The following is a 15,365-nucleotide window of genomic DNA, read 5'->3' as shown; positions in this document are numbered from 1 at the left end:
TCATATGATCATGGAAATGACGTATATTTTGCCTGGGAACAAGCATGACATCTACAACAATGATTTACCCTTCCCTCTCCCCATCAATCAATGTTGGAACACATTGGGAAACCGCTGAAGACTTTGGTATTTCTCAACATTGCACGGGGAGAGGGGTGACAGTTTTCCGTTATTTACACGCAAGCGTTTCAAGACTTTTTTCGTTGATTGTCTCTACCGAATGCAAAATATTTCATCTAAATTTCGTTTTTGTGTCATAACTCAAAAACGGAATGTCGTATGAGCTTCATATTGCACACGATTTGAGAGTGGATTATATGCTTTGAAATCATAACAAAATTGTTAATAAAGAAATTGGTTTATTTAGGGAGTGGTCACTGAAACCACCCCCTATGCTAAACAACACACGTTTCGTAATTATGGCTCTAAACTGCTCTAAAATGTCATTTTTGTCCCATAACTTAAAAACAAAATGTTGTATGAGCGTCATATTGCACACGATTTGGGAGTATATAATATCCCTTTGAATCACAATAAAATTGTTGATAAAGATGTTGGATTATTTAGGAATGGTCACTGAAAACACCTCCTATGCTAAATTACACACATTTCGTAATTATGACTAAAATCTCGTGTTTGTCTCATAATTCAAAAACACTACAAATATAGTTTTTAAAAAATTAAAGTTTAACACAGTGCAACAAGTTAAACTCAATTTACCCTTGCTGAGAAATGGACCAATCCATGTTATTGTTTACCGGGTCAGATGTCAATCATTGTCATGCAGATAAATTTGTATTGTTTGGCTCGACCGGGAACCAATGGGATTTACCGCCTTCAGCGGGTTTCGGGCGTGATTAGGTGGTTTTATTCACTGTTGGTTTTGTATTGGACACGACAACAACAAAAATCTTCCCACCCACCGCGCCCTGTGTGGACATGTGAGAAGGAAGTAAAATATAATTATGTGTGACAGTAATGAGATAATGACCTGTATAAATACAGATATATTTTATCTACTACATGGTAGTGTGTTAAATAATAGCTAATTAAAGCATTTAACTGTCTGTAAGTTTAAAAGAAAAATCAAGAATTATGCTCCCTGTAGATAAGGAGGGAGGAATAAAGAGTTGACGCCGATCATTAAAATTACATGTGACTTGCAATTAATTTCCCTTTCTCAGATCTTCATATTTACAATGTACACTGTTTAATTAGATCATGTGTTCAATATGTTGCTACATAAAATTTATATAATTGTTCTGTATCAAACTTTTTAGAATGATAGTTCAAGAGGGAAAGTAAGTCGTCAAAACTATATATATGTACAGGAATTGACAATCGTATTGTTACATGCAGGCACAGGTCCGGTGTCATCAAAAACAGTAAAGTAGTCTTTTATAAGGTCAAAGACTTCACACAGTAAGCAAAAAGAAAATAATGCTGGGTTTTGAATTATCTTTTCTGTATTTATTTATTATGATATATGTATATGTCATAGAATGCTAACATTAAGACTTGATCCTTGTAACTTCAGGTAGACCACCTGTTGAAGAGTCTCAGGAATTCCACTTGGGAGCGTGGGATCTGTATGCACCAGTACCATAATTTATTGTTGAGTTTCCAGCCATGATATTTGATGAATAATCCACGGGTTCGGGGTCAAAGCGCTCAGAATTTAGCCTCGGGTGGCGGCCACCAGAGTGCAAGTTTGGATCACATTTGGTTTTGCTAAACGAGATTTTCTGCGCCTTTGGTCGTTGTTTCGCTAGAGTCTTGGGTTGGGTAATTCGCTCGATTAGAGAATCTCCTATTATATATTTGGCAATTATACGGCTGAGATTTTCTGCGCCTTTGGTCGTTGTTTCGCTAGAGTCTTGGGTTGGGTAATTCGCTCGATTAGTGAATCTCCTATTATATATTTGGCAATTATACTGGCTGAGAATTTGTTTGTTTGTTTGTTTGTTTATTTGTTGTAGGTACTGGTGCGGGTCTTAAACAAAAGTCAATAAATGGTTGTCGTGTCTGATTGCCAACATGCATGCAAATTTTGCGTCCGAGTGTTTTCAATTTCTCTGTCTTGGGGTAAATTACAATGTTTTTCAGCATGTTTTCCAAAATGTTTTTGAATTTTATTAAAACGTTCTGTACCCTTTATAATATAATCCAACATGTAAATGTTTTCTGTAAAACTTGCGTTTGCTGAGTATAGGCTTATCCGAGCGAATCAGAAAGATTGTGATGTAACAATTTGAAACAACTCATTTCTGAATATTATTTATAATAAGATACGCTTTTTTGCGGTGAGAAAAAAAAACAACAATTGAATACACTTAAGAAAAAAATCGACCACCACGGGACTCGAACCATTCGCATCAATGAATAGTCAAAAGATTACCAGTCGAAGGACTAAGCCGCTATGCCACGCTGCCATTTCGCAATCGAAGTAATCAGTTTTGGTCTTTTATAGTAGTCAGGTATCGGGAAAGTGTAAAGCTGCATAGTGCAAATGGCAAAGTGGATCAGTTTACCATAATGACAAAATGGTCCAAAATCCACATTTTATGGTTTTTAGGCCGTATCTCATTGAGCCTGACGTTCGTTTACCTTGGCTACACCAATTGAGAATGTTTGAATACAAAAGGAATGACAAATTGATCGCATTTATGACATTTGTTAACAGTTTGCCATTTTGAATTGAAATAAATATCTATACGTATATTAATATCAATGCAGGGCAAACTGCTCAGTATGTACGCTATTCAATGCAGCAGTTTACCATTACAGATTACCATTATGGGTTTACACTTTACACCCCTTTGACTATTCGTGTTTTAATTACGTGAATCATCGCTAAATTATGCATTCATTATTTTCAATGCTTCTTTTTTATCTTTCTTTGTATTAAAAATAAATAAAGAAAGAAAGAAAGAAAGAAAGAAAGAAAGAAAGAAAGAAAGAAAGAAAGAAAGAAAGAAAGAAAGAAAGAAAGAAAGAAAAAGAAAGAAAGAAAGAAAGAAAGAAAGAAAAATTAGGAAAGAAAGAAAAAAGAAAGAAAGAAGGAAAGAAAAATGAATGAATGAATGAATGAATGAATGAATGAATGAATGAATGAATGAATGAACGAAAGACATTTGACATAAATAAAAACATGAACGTGGAAAAAGGTTGAAGTGACCGCTTATATGTTCAAATTGCAAGCAGCTTAATCACGAAGCTTACGTGGCCGAGTGGTTAAGGCATAGGTCTTGTAAACATGAGGTCCTGGGTTCGATTCCCAGGCGGTATTACTTTTTCTGTTTCATTTATTATTTATGACGATGAACCCGTGAAAATATTTGTTTATTATAAATACATGAAGTATACATTTTTTATTTATTTTTTCTGTCTTTCTTTCTTCCTTTCTTTCTCTATGTTTGATTAATTAATTAAATTATTTCTTTCTTTCTTTCTTTCCCAAAAGCCCCCAAATGAAATACTTTCCGATTTAAATGTGATCTTATAATAGTCCTACAAACTCCCTCCGCCCTACCTCACATACATCCCACGCCCAACACCTCGCACGCACACACCCCTACATTATACACACACCCCATACACAAAAATGTGAAGCACAAATCTGCTGAAGATAGTTGTTACATCATGTCAAAAACAAGTTAATGCTATCTACTGAAGATAGTCGTAGTTTATTATTGACTTCCTTACAATCTTAACGTACATGCGGTTTTAATATTTAATTAAAACTCATTTTTCTGTTTTGTAACGTTCGTTCACCTATCTGACAAGTGCTATGAAGGTGAACTTTAAATATTAATTTCAAAAATAAATTAAACAACTCGGAATCATGCACCTTAGAGCCGAGATACGATTTCTAGGTTTTGAGATATAGCATAAAAATTTCATTAAATGCGTGTATGTTAGAGTATGGGGTGTTTCAGTGTCCACTCCCTGAACCAACCAATTTCTTTATCAACAATTGTATTATGATTCCTAAGTACATGGTCTACCTCCAAATCCTGTGAAATATGAAGGTCATACAACATTCTGTTTTTGAGTTATGGGACAAAAACGACATTTTAGAGCAGTTTAGAGCTATAATTGCGAAATGTGTGTATTTTAGCATAGGGGTGATTCCAGTGACCACTTCCTAAAGAAACCAATTTCTTTATCAACAATTTTGTTATGATTCCAAAGCATATAATCCACTCTCAAATCGTGTGCAATGAGAAGCTCATACGACATTCCATTTTTGAGTTATGAGACAAAAACGAAATTTAGATGAAATATTTTGCATTCGGCAGAGACAATCTACGAAAAAAGTCCTTGGAACGCTTGGTACACTCTGTCGAAATTCGTGCAGAATTTCATATGATCATGGAAATGACGTATATTTTGCCTGGGAACAAGCATGACATCTACAACAATGATTTACCCTTCCCCTCTCCCCATCAATCAATGTTGGAACACATTGGGAAACCGCTGAAGACTTTGGTATTTCTCAACATTGCACGGGGGAGAGGGGGTGACAGTTTTCCGTTATTTACACGCAAGCGTTTCAAGACTTTTTTTCGTTGATTGTAGCTAAGAGCACATGAGACAAACATTTTCATTAATTTTTTTAAACTTATATATATGCCAATATATTTAATGATTGCAGACAATTTTCAAGTATCATCAGAGAAAGTACTCACTATGCAGAGTGTATTGAATAAAATATGATGCTGAACATGAAAAGTTCCCACAAGATATTTTAAAACATTGATGGGTCTATGGACAAGCAGTTGTTTTGCCAAGGCACCACTTTTACTCAACCAAAGCTGGATCACATGGATTTCTGGTGGCGATGCAAGTCATTCATGCAAAGAAACTACTGTTGATTGAATCATTCTATTATGAAATGAAGGTCCAAGTGGTGACAATGAATCTATCAACAGAACATAATTATCACAATCAATGAGACAACTCATTCCAATTTTGGTTTTAACATGTATACCTACGAACATAAAGATTCCAAGCAAGAATACAACAAACAAACAGGCCGTAGATCGGATTTAAACAAATTAGTAGACAAAATATGCATTACTCCTCCCAAGAATACCTCTTCTCAGAAAGGTCCTTTGTATCGACCACTGCGCAGCACGAACAGTTGGAAAATTAGTTGAATTAAGACTGAAATCCTGCAAAGCTATAGTGACATCTTTCATACCCCAGGAATTAGGCCAGCTTAACAGACCCCATCTTGAAGGTGTTTCATCAAAAACCACAACACACAAACTTGATACCAATGTCCAAAAATGGTTAAATCGCAGAGTCCCTGAAATTAGCGAATTTTATTTGGAATTTTCACAATTCACAATATTAACATACATTCCCCCAATGTTACACCTTGGACATTTCTATCCCTGTTGAATACTTCAACGATTCCCACTTTTGTTTTCCATAGAAAGTAGTTCCACAAACCTTCCACTCCCAGAATATGTTTCCCCAATACCCATGTATCACATAGGTTTATATTTAGATTCGGACCTTCTCCAAATTACAGCCCTGAATTATCTTACACCAAAAGACGCCCCAATATTAGAAAGGTTTGGTTGCCCCAAGATTGCGAGAACCAAGATAGGCCTACACAAATATATGATAATCACCCCCATGTTTCTTTTGTTTACCAAGTTTTACTTTATTATACTGACATATCCTTCTCAGCTTACAAAACATATGCCATTGGAAATGTTAGAGACTTTCGTAAAATTGTTTGTGAATGAAAAAATTCATTAAAATGTAAAGTAGAAAACTCTGATGCAATTTCTTGCCTTAAGAGTAATGATGATTTAAAAAAGACAAACACACGATTATAACAGGCACTCCAGGGAATGGAAAATCAATATTGCTTTCTTTTTACATCACACCCAGACTGTGTTTATCATGCATATGAAAAGCAACGCATTGACCATTTGATGAAGAAGCTAATGTATGCCATGTCATACAAAAAGAAATGGTATTCACCAATTTTTATGGTATAATAGAGCATTGGTGAATATTCTCGTAGTTATGTTGTTCTACATAATGTTACTCAAACAAATTATAATGTTGCTGGTTAAAAACATAAGGCATTTCGGACAATCCCAGTCATTGATGACAGGCGTTAATCAGGCAATCCTCCCCTTGACAGTGACATTCTAAAACGTTTATAACTATCAATTCACCTTTTCGGTAAATCCCATAAGCCTTTGCAAGTACACCTGAGAATTCGTCATTTGACGTCACGCTGACTTGCAATGCGCAGTAACGATGTTCGATAAACAATGTGCGCATCGGCGCAGATCGGCGTGACGTCAAATGACGAGGTCTCAGGTGTACTCGCAAAGGCTTATGGGATTTACCGAAAAGGTGAATTCTCGGACCCATCTGCGGACTCCGCTGATGAAGTTTACGTTCACTATCCAAAAGTAAATGGTTGGACACAGAATCTTACCACGATCATTACCCGTCGCTCCAGAGGTCCAAAACCACCTGGCTCTAATTTTGAATGAAGACCAGGGATGAACACTTTGCAGTTCTTTCTTCATTTCTTTCCAATATCTTTGATTCTGACCCTGGTAAGATGGACGAATGCTGTGTTAACAGCAAAGGGGAAAGCACTGACATATCTTCCCGAGATGAAGGCCTGGCTAGGCATCCACTTTGTCATGGGCTTGGTCAGTGTTGTAATAATATGTGAATGTGACAGTTGAGATTTGAAGGCATAATTAGGGAAAACTGATGTGTCAACACATTTTGGTTCTAGATACACAGTAGCTAAAATGTGTAAGTCCACATGATTTTCAGTATACTGCCCTCAGCTGAATATGCCATTTAAAAGTAGATGCACAGCCAGTGAGTGTCTGTCTGTAGCCAGTGATCATCTCTCTGTATGCCTTGGTAGTTAGAGACGGGAGTTAGCAAGAAGTGATATTGGAATCACGTCTTAGTACTAAGTCTTGCGGGCAAAACAGGCTGCGACCCGAGTTTGAATGCCCTCTTGAATAAACTAACTATGAAGTGGTGAGACAACAAAATTATAAGACTGGTTGTGTGTCTGTGATGTTCTCCAATCTATCACCGAACCCAAGAAGGGAATGTAGGCCTGTTCGCGGTATTAACTAATGTGTTTGTTTATCACTCAGAACCCTACATCTGATAATAAGAATCCTACAGTATCAACAACTACAAGAAGTACTGGTTTGTAATCACCTAATCACAACAACTATGTCTAGAAAGAGATATGAAGATCTTCAACAGAACATCCAATGCACAGCTAGACCCAACCAAAGATCCTACCTCCTGGTCCATTGAAACATCAAAGGAAAGACAGTACATTCCATTTGCAATTGCCAGATCGTTTTCAAGGAAATCCTGGCGAAGTTATTGATCCTTGGTTTGATTGATTAGAGTATGCTTTAAGTGCAGTAATTCCCCATCGGTTATCAGGTGCAGCTTATCGGGTTTACACAAGCTTAGACCCCATAATCCACGAAGATTACGATTTGTTTAGACCAGAATTGAGTTTTCAATAATGACGCTTTCCTGTCAGATTTTAGGGAGTCATTAACAGCGAGATCTAGGGGCCAAAATGAAACATTGAGGTCTATGTTGCGGAATTACGTAATTTGACTAGACAAAGTTTGCCCACTTTTAGCGCGGCCCAGCAAAATGCGGAAGTCTTACGACGCTTAATTGTGGGGTTGGATCCCATTACGCGCGGTCGCGTACATGAATTAAACGCTGATACTATTCAAAGGGTAGTCGATGTTGTGCGGAATATGGAAAAGGCTCACATTAACTACGGCCCATTTTTACCCTCTTCACAGAGTTTAGCTACGCCGCCTGCTGAAGTGGCGAAAATTGATATAGCACCCCCTTTCTATTTCAAATTCAAACAATCCTTAATGTAATAAATCACAAATCCAAAGACAGAAATGATGGCAAAGTCTTGCAATAAGTTATGCTGCGTGAACCATGGAGGCAATTTTGTTCACAAAAATGTTGCAAATACACCATCAACTCCTACTTCCGGCGTTCCACCAAAGTAACCATAAATTCATACTTCTAGTGTACCAATAAACCCCCAACTCCTACTTCTGGTATTATTACACCAAATAAACTACCAACTCGTCCCAGTAATGTTGCATATTCTATCAATCCGAACATGCCTATTTTTTCACAGCGCATTCGTTTCAATTTTATAAGTACTTTTGTATTATTTCAGTTCCGCATAGACCACTGTGTTAATATAATGTCGGGATCAAGACAATTTTAACGAAGTTCGCTCTAGTTCCATAATGAAAAGATTGTTACCTTATTCGGGTATACAAAGGTAGGTCATGTGTTCCTGTCCACAAAAAGGAAGAATATCCTGCCAAATGTCTTGTAGGCCTTTATTGGTAGCTCTAGCAGACGAGCAAGATAAGCATGCTATGACCGTCATGTGTCGACTCCTTATGGCAGAGAGAGAGATGCCTTAGAAAATTCTCATATGACTATCTCTGGTAAATCAACCAAATTGTATACTTGGAACAATGTATGATGAAAAATTACAGAGGATGGGCGAGGGTCAGCGTCATCAGGGTCAAAACATTTTTGTACAGTGTGTGAAAAGAAACGAAGAATGGGATACAATTCTACCCACAACACGATCGCACCAAAATTGCATGTACACATATCATGAAACATGATGTAGGGGATGTTAAGTATTGTTCCAGGAACAATATGCTTAGGTTCAAATCAGATCAGAAACATTATGGAAAAGCATTCTTAAAAGTAGGCGTATAATTATAAGAATATCGGTCACCATTTTATGGAGAAGTATATTAGTGATTTATAGTTCACTTCACCAGTTGCCAAAGAACTTGGCATACATACGAATGAGAGGTATCACATGACCTCATCTTTTGGTGGGCCCAGAAATAGTTGGTTATAGTGGCCGATACACAGAAAGATTATCATGCAATAACAATAAGCTATAAATATGCTAAATACCTGATAATCTGGCTCACTCCATGAGTACTCTTTATCTCCATGAGTACTCTTTATTGGACTTCTACGGACTTACTACAGGTATCTTGGTATCATGCAGGCCTGACTGGTACTGTTATCATCAATTGGCTTACAAGGAAGTTACACAATGCCATTGTTATAGCAGTCTTAACAACATTAACTCTTATGACACATACTGTAATCGTAAGGAAGCGAGTTGCTTCCAAAAAGTACCTAGAACACAAGCAGCACATAATGTCCATGACAGTGCGTGAAGGGTTTTTCAACTTTTGTGAAAACAATCCCGATTTTGTGATCTCCGAAAGCCTGTATAATAAATTGAAACCGTTCAACCAGCCTAATACACAAGATCTTGAATTGTGTTTCTGTCATAAGTGTGTTATTGTAAGGAAAGTACACATGTAGGATATCAGAATGGATGGGTAGAGAAAACATATTGTCTTTAGGATAATTAATTAACCAACAATTAATAAAAAAGAGAGACCTGGGAGATGATCATTCCGTTTACCCCACAAAAATATACTATCATAATCAAGCCATTTATCTCAAGTGTTTGTCCACCGTTTATCGGCACCTTCATACCCTCTATTATTATTCAGGTATCATTTTGATCAAACCATAAAAGGTAATCCAATAATATCACCAATACTGAGATTTTCTCTCTCCTCCTTATTGTGAAGGGATCAAAATGTATAATCCCAAAATTATAATTAAATTCAGATTAGTTGAAACCATCCAAAAGGAAAGTGCTCAACCCGTTAGGGGAGCATAAACATAAAGAATTTGGATTTGTTTGATACTACATAGCTTTACAGAGCTGTTTCGTAAGGGCCAATAGGCCCTCACTCATCAGAAACTTAATGCAGAATGAGGCATAAACAGTGTTGCCAAAACTTTTCAGCATTGACTCGCCAGGCCGCGGTAAAGGATTCTCAAGTAGCCCAATTTTTAAGCTTCCAAAAAAGCGCCCAATACCGGATATTTGGGCGGATTTGCCCAATTTAGAACATAAAACACCCAATTGGGCGGAAAAGCACTTGACTTTGAAACTTCCGGTACTTACTGGGAAGTTACTGACCGATCAATAAATGGTCACAAATCCCATTGTAATTTCAATTTGGAGCTTCAAAGACTCAAAACCTTTATAAATCGGCTAAATTGAAAGGAAAATACATCAAATGGTGCCGCGGCCTGAGACTGGCAAAAGTAGCCCAATTTTAGACAAGTAGCGGCATGCTTTTTTGAGTAGCGGCAAGTGATCGCCAAGTAGCCCAATTGTGCGCGTAAGGCGCGGCGTTGGCATCACTGGGCATAAACTAAAATATACACAACACCAAGCATAAAAGGATTACATAATGTTACATAACGTTACATAAAATCAATAGACAACATGTCAAAGTGCACAAACCATAGAAGTCAATATGCCATAATTTCAAGTGCGCAATACTATAAAATTCAATACAGATTGTCGGAATCAGCGCACTGAATGGTCTATTGTTCTATTGTGTCCGATTTGAGCGCTGACATATTGGAAAATGTTGCCAATCAATATTCATGAGGGTGTACATTCAACGTCCAATTTTCGAAATTGGGTGACTTGTGCTTGGCAGGTGTAAAATACATCTGACTGGGCGTTTTAAATACATAACGCATAAAGGCATTGACATCATCGAATGGCTGCCTATAGTGCTGTTAGTGTTAGGCCTTTGGGGGGGCTGTGTTTAGTTTCTATAATAATTATTATAAGGCCTTCATTTATTTGTTATTCCTTTCTTTTCCTTTCTCTGTACTTATTCTTTCCTTGCTAAAGTATCACTCCCTCTTCTTATCTCCCTTCCTTCTCCATCCCCTCATACTTTTTGTCCTTCTTTCTCTCTTCCTCCAGCCCCTCTCATTCTTCATGTCCCTCCTCCACCTCTTCCTCCCTCATCCCCTCCCAAGACCTCTCACAAAAGAGCTGCCCCCTTCAGTACGCCACTGTTTATGACATTCTCCTTCTTAAAATAAAATAAAATGTCAATTTGTGAAACAACTTTAATATAGGCCTATACCGGTATACTTATTATATGTTACATGTAGGCCTATATGTAGGTTAAATACCACTAATTATGTATTACACGGGTTTCAATGGGAAAATGCCTAATTTCGGGTGGAATTTTCTCATATTCAGAACTCTCACAGTTCAATGCCACTAATATCAGGTGAAACTATATGATTTAGATGCCAAATGATCAAAAATTCAACATAGGTTGACCTGAGATTTTTCTTGTTTTAACGCACTGAACCGTAAACACCTTAAAATGACAGTGCGCCCTCGAAGCTGGAAGTTACAATATGATAGGGCGACTATTTACTAAAAACCGAAGCCGTGCGTATGAATTTTGGTACTATTACAACAAAAATGTCAAATAATGAGAGCAAATATACCATTTTGAAGCATCAAACCCTACAAAGTACTTTTTTGGCTATATAACTTGATCAATTTCAGCGATTTTAATGCAGTCTTTTGAATGCCATGAAAACAAATAGTTCCTCGTCAGTATTTCAATGTATCGCCCAGGCCTATTGGTGGTCTTTAACCTATATAAGCACAAAAGTGCTCCAATCTCGGGTAAAATGCCATGAATGTAAACATTGACATTTGCAAAACATGTTTTAGCAAAATGTTTCTGGAAAACAGCATGACGAGTAAAATATCAATGATTTTCGGACACCCTGTATGATGACTGTTTCAGCTGTTTTTGCTTCAACCTAGGACTATATCTGGAGATTCGTATCTGTAGCCTGTCCTAGCACGATCAGATCAGATTAAGATTTATTTAGGGTTAGTGTTACGATTTAGGCTTGCTGATTAGTGTTAGAATTGTTGATTAGGGTCAGGTTCGCATTAGGAATAGGGTTTTATAGGGATAGGCTCGTGGATATGGATAGAGATACGGCTAGGTCCGAGGATTAGATATGGGTTTAAAATAGAGTTATAGATCAAGTTGGGGTTCCGGCTTGAGTTAGGATAGAGTGAGGCCATACAGAATGCTGTAGAGGCCCATAGACAACGTGTACACAAAGACTAGGTTTTATTTTACACGTGACTATAGGCCTTACATGCGACTTAAAGCTTAAGCAAAATGCCTAGCCTAGGCCTATACTGTATTTACACGTATAGGCCTATGCACGATATTTAGGGCAAGGAAATCACCAACAAAATGTGCATATGGGCCTAATTAACAAAGTGGCATGTCTATATGATGATCAACATTGATTTTTCATCATCATTAAGCTTTCTATATGTATACATGAGCAAGCGAAGGTTGTTGAATTTAGAAGCCCTGAAATCACAGAAACCAACCGTAAACTCAATAGGCCTACTGATGCCACAAGTCCCACCCCCCCCCAGCCAGTTACTACCTCAACGGGTTCTAAAAACATACCTTAGTAGTCGAAGAAGATGCACGTTTTCTTGCCAGGGCAAATACAGTTAAATATTGAGAAATGTAAGCAAAAAATAGCTAGAAAAGTCTCCATGACGAATATCAGATCCATAGAATTCAGTGTTTCTATATAAGCACAAAAGTGCTCCAATCTCGGGTAAAATGCCATGAATGTAAACATTGACATTTGCAAAACATGTTTTAGCAAAATGTTTCTGGAAAACAGCATGACGAGTAAAATATCAATGATTTTCGGACACCCTGTATGATGACTGTTTCGCTGTTTTTGCTTCAACCTAGGACTATATCTGGAGATTCGTATCTGTAGCCTGTCCTAGCACGATCAGATCAGATTAAGATTTATTTAGGGTTAGTGTTACGATTTAGGCTTGCTGATTAGTGTTAGAATTGTTGATTAGGGTCAGGTTCGCATTAGGAATAGGGTTTTTATAGGGATAGGCTCGTGGATATGGATAGAGATACGGCTAGGTCCGAGGATTAGATATGGGTTTAAAATAGAGTTATAGATCAAGTTGGGGTTCCGGCTTGAGTTAGGATAGAGTGAGGCCATACAGAATGCTGTAGAGGCCCATAGACAACGTGTACACAAAGACTAGGTTTTATTTTACACGTGACTATAGGCCTTACATGCGACTTAAAGCTTAAGCAAAATGCCTAGCCTAGGCCTATACTGTATTTACACGTATATAGGCCTATGCACGATATTTAGGGCAAGGAAATCACCAACAAAATGTGCATATGGGCCTAATTAACAAAGTGGCATGTCTATATGATGATCAACATTGATTTTTCATCATCATTAAGCTTTCTATATGTATACGCAGGCAAGCGAAGGTTGTTGAATTTAGAAGCCCTGAAATCACAGAAACCAACCGTAAACTCAATAGGCCTACTGATGCCACAAGTCCCACCCCCCCCAGCCAGTTACTACCTCAACGGGTTCTAAAAACATACCTTAGTAGTCGAAGAAGATGCACGTTTTCTTGCCAGGGCAAATACAGTTAAATATTGAGAAATGTAAGCAAAAAATAGCTAGAAAAGTCTCCATGACGAATATCAGATCCATAGAATTCAGTGTTTCTATAGGTTAAATACCACTAATTATGTATTACACGGGTTTCAATGGGAAAATGCCTAATTTCGGGTGGAATTTTCTCATATTCAGAACTCTCACAGTTCAATGCCACTAATATCAGGTGAAACTATATGATTTAGATGCCAAATGATCAAAAATTCAACATAGGTTGACCTGAGATTTTTCTTGTTTTAACGCACTGAACCGTAAACACCTTAAAATGACAGTGCGCCCTCGAAGCTGGAAGTTACAATATGATAGGGCGACTATTTACTAAAAACCGAAGCCGTGCGTATGAATTTTGGTACTATTACAACAAAAATGTCAAATAATGAGAGCAAATATACCATTTTGAAGCATCAAACCCTACAAAGTACTTTTTTTGGCTATATAACTTGATCAATTTCAGCGATTTTAATGCAGTCTTTTCGAATGCCATGAAAACAAATAGTTCCTCGTCAGTATTTCAATGTATCGCCCAGGCCTATTGGTGGTCTTTAACCTGTAGCTATTACCATTATACAGTAATAGACATGCAGACATGGCAGCCTTGATATGTAATCATTCAGCAAGCGCATTCAATTTATTTAAATGAAGCACCTACAGTCAGTGGGGTGACAACGAACTGCATCAGCGGCTAATGTGTGCCTTTTGAGCTTACGGCTACTCAATTACACCCTTGAGTGGTATAACAACAAAAGGTACTTTTCGTTATAGTAAGCGCTTTCACACGACTTTCGTTTGATCACTTATTGACAGTAGTCTGCTAGGTAAAGCGTTAATACACTGTCTGGTCAGCTTACCGATTTAATGGTGGAAGCCCTTTGTCCCAAACAAAAGGTACCTTTCGATGAATAGCTTCTAAGATTTCAAATCGGCACAAGTGTACAATGCGTTACATAATCTATTGCCTCTCCATTCTTAATAGCTCCATGGTCGGAATAGACATCATAAAGAAATTGATCACAAAAGGAATATAAGTGAGGGATCCACTTCAATATGTCAAGTGGACAGGATCATATAAAAGTCAATGCAAATTGCTTGGTGATTCTGACATTATGGCTAAAAGGAACACAATACACTTGATTACTCAAAATGATATAAATTGTGGAACCAGGTAGACATCATAATAAGATAATGAACATTATGACACTTGATCATACACAGAAATGATATTGACTATAAAGGCTTATACACAAATTGCAAACAATCATCAATCAAAATAATGATTAGTGTCTTTCAGAGTATATTGGTTTCAGAGTCAGGCAATTAATTATAATTACAGAGCAAATGTTTTTTGCGATGACGGCAGGTGCTAACGAGTTCATTCCTTTTGTTTAAAGTAGATAGTTCAGGTTTGTAGATTATGAAGTACTTTTCTTCAATACACAAATTGCAACGTTTACTGGAAGTCGAGTAAGATTTTGCTCTGCTCATGATCTTCCACTTGATTGCGAACGGGATGTTGGAATCTTTCAGTGACCATACATACTCACTGAGAGTTGTTGCATTCCTTTTATTTGAGTTCTTAAAAGAAGATGCATGACCTGAATACCGCGACTTGAAAGTGTTTGCTGTAAGCCCAATATATGTTTCTTCTTTCTTGGTGTCCTGTCTTGTCACAATGGCTTGATACACAACTCCACTGGTGAGACACTTCTTGTCGAGCGGGCATTCACGATTGGCTCTGCAATTGCAGGCATCCACTGGTTCATCCGTTGTGGGTTCATTATTATTCAGCACAGATTTATTTTGAGATGATATTATTTGGTTGATATTGGGCATACAAGAATAGCTAAGTTTCACAG

Source organism: Amphiura filiformis, chromosome 12 (assembly GCF_039555335.1).
Source record: "Amphiura filiformis chromosome 12, Afil_fr2py, whole genome shotgun sequence".
Taxonomy (NCBI): Eukaryota; Metazoa; Echinodermata; class Ophiuroidea; order Amphilepidida; family Amphiuridae; genus Amphiura; species Amphiura filiformis.
The sequence above is the reverse complement of the archived record's forward strand: the minus strand, read 5'-3'. Positions refer to the sequence as shown.